This window comes from Urocitellus parryii, chromosome X, assembly GCF_045843805.1.
Source record: "Urocitellus parryii isolate mUroPar1 chromosome X, mUroPar1.hap1, whole genome shotgun sequence".
Lineage (NCBI taxonomy): Eukaryota > Metazoa > Chordata > Mammalia > Rodentia > Sciuridae > Urocitellus > Urocitellus parryii.
This window is the reverse complement of record NC_135547.1, coordinates 51,820,460-51,823,451: the sequence shown is the minus strand read 5'-3', so window position 1 is coordinate 51,823,451 and position 2,992 is coordinate 51,820,460.

Here is a 2,992-nt window from a genome sequence, read left to right as displayed (position 1 = left end):
CTAGCTGCGAATTCTTTTAACTTTTGTTTATCATGGAAGGTTTTAATTTCATCTTCTAACCTGAAGCTTAATTTCGCCGGATACACGATTCTTGGTTGGAATCCATTTTCTTTAAGCGTTTGAAATATGTTATTCCAGGATCTTCTAGCTTTTAGAGTCTGTGTTGAGAGATCAGCTGTTATCCTGATTGGTTTACCCCTAAATGTAATCTGCTTCCTTTCCCTTGTAGCTTTTAAAATTCTCTCCTTATTCTGTATGTTGGACATCTTCATTATAATGTGTCTAGGTGTGGATCTCTTATGATTTTGCACATTCGGCGTCCTGTAGGCTTCTAGGATTTGGGATTCTGTCTCATTCTTCAAGTCTGGGAAGTTTTCTTGTATTATTTCACTGAATAGATTGCTTAATCCTTTGGTTTGGAGCTCTGTGCCTTCCTGTATCCCAATGACTCTTAAGTTTGGTCTTTTGATGTTATCCCATAGCTCTTGAATGTGCTGCTCATGGTTTCTTAGTAGACTTGCTGAGCTATCTATGTTCTTTTCAAGTTGAAATACTCTGTCTTCATTGTCTGATGTTCTATCTTCTAAGTGATCCACTCTGCTGGTAGTATTCTCAATTGAGTTTTTAAGTTGGTTTATTGTTTCCTGCATTTCTAGTATTTCTATTTGTTTGTTTTTTATTACCTCTATCTCCCTGTGAAATTGATCTTTTACCTCCTGGATTTGTTTGTCGATGTGATCTTTCATTGTCTGATTTTGCTGTCTCATGTCTTCCTTGAGACTCCAGATCATCTGAAGCATGTATGTCCTGAGCTCTCTATCTGACATTCCATCTGTTGCAGCTATTACCTCTTCTAAAGTTGAGTTGACCTGCATTGCCTGTGGTCCTTTCTTTCCTTGTCGTTTCATACCGCTGGCGTTTCTTTCTGCTTGGTGAAATTGTTGTGTCTTTGATATTTTCCCTCTATTTATTTATATTGCTCTTGTATAGTTGGAAAATCACTCTTGCAGGGCAGGTAGTGGTTGTGATCCTCCTCCAATTAGTGTGAACCATCTACCATGCTGGCAGGCCCTAGGTCTGCTTTGCTGGTCGGTCAAAGGTCCACCTACTCAGCAGGCGCCAGGGGCACCTGTGTCACTCCGTAGGTTGCTGGGCCTAACCTCCCGATGGGTTGCAGGTTCGCCTCGTTTGCAGGCTCTGGGGGAGGGGCCGATTCCACCCCTCAGCAGGCTTTGGGCCCGCTCTGTTGTTGTTCACAGTCCCCCGCCTACCTGCAGACACTGGGGGAGGGGACGGGCCTAGCCCTCAGCCGTCCACCGGACCTGTCCTAGTGGGTCCGGTCCGCGTTCCCTGCAGGCGCGTGTATCTGCTGTCTCTTGGCTGGTTGCTGGGCCTGACCCGCCCGCCCGTGGCTTGCAGGTTCGCCTCGCTTGCAGGCACTGGGGGAGGGGCCGGTTCCGCCCCTCAGCAGGCTTTGGGGCCGCTCTGCTGTTGTTCCCAGTCCCCCGCCTACCTGCAGACACTGGGGGAGGGGACGGGCCTAGCCCTCAGCCGTCCACCGGACCTGTCCTAGTGGGTCCAGTCCGCGTTCCCTGCAGGCGCGTGTATCTGCTGTCACTTGGCTGGTTGCTGGGCCTGACCCGCCCGCCCGTGGCTTGCAGGGTCGCCTCGCTTGCAGGCACTAGGGGAGGGGCCGGTTCCGCCCCTCAGCAGGCTTTGGGGCCGCTCTGCTTTTGTTCACAGTCCCCCGCCTACCTGCAGACACTGGGGGAGGGGACGGGCCTTGCCCTCAGCTGTCCACCGGACCTGTCCTAGTGGGTCCGGTCTGTGTTCCCCGCAGGCACGTGTATCTGCTGTCTCTTGGCTGGTTGCTGGGCCTGACCCGCCCGCCCGTGGCTTGCAGGTTCGCCTCGCTTGCAGGCACTGGGGGAGGGGCCGGTTCCGCCCCTCAGTAGGCTTTGGGGCCGCTCTGCTGTTGTTCCCAGTCCCCCGCCTACCTGCAGACACTGGGGGAGGGGACGGGCCTAGCCCTCAGCCGTCCACCGGACCTGTCCTAGTGGGTCCAGTCCGCGTTCCCTGCAGGCGCGTGTATCTGCTGTCACTTGGCTGGTTGCTGGGCCTGACCCGCCCGCCCTAGGCTTGCAGGTTCGCCTCGCTTGCAGGCACTAGGGGAGGGGCCGGTTCCGCCCCTCAGCAGGCTTTGGGGCCGCTCTGCTTTTGTTCCCAGTCCCCCGCCTACCTGCAGACACTGGGGGAGGGGACGGGCCTTGCCCTCAGCTGTCCACCGGACCTGTCCTAGTGGGTCCGGTCTGCGATCCCCGCAGGCGCGTGTATCTGCTGTCTCTCGGCTGGTTGCTGGGCCTGACCCGCCCGCCCGTGGCTTGCAGGGTCGCCTCGCTTGCAGGCACTGGGGGAGGGGCCGGTTCCGCCCCTCAGCAGGCTTTGGGGCCGCTCTGCTTTTGTTCACAGTCCCCCGCCTACCTGCAGACACTGGGGGAGGGGACGGGCCTTGCCCTCAGCTGTCCACCGGACCTGTCCTAGTGGGTCCGGTCTGTGTTCCCCGCAGGCGCGTGTATCTGCTGTCTCTTGGCTGGTTGCTGGGCCTGACCCGCCCGCCCGTGGCTTGCAGGTTCGCCTCGCTTGCAGGCACTGGGGGAGGGGCTGGTTCCGCCCCTCAGCAGGCTTTGGGGCCGCTCTGCTGTTGTTCCCAGTCCCCCGCCTACCTGCAGACACTGGGGGAGGGGACGGGCCTAGCCCTCAGCCGTCCACCGGACCTGTCCTAGTGGGTCCAGTCCGCGTTCCCTGCAGGCGCGTGTATCTGCTGTCACTTGGCTGGTTGCTGGGCCTGACCCGCCCGCCCGTGGCTTGCAGGGTCGCCTCGCTTGCAGGCACTAGGGGAGGGGCCGGTTCCGCCCCTCAGCAGGCTTTGGGGCCGCTCTGCTTTTGTTCCCAGTCCCCCGCCTACCTGCAGACACTGGGGGAGGGGACGGGC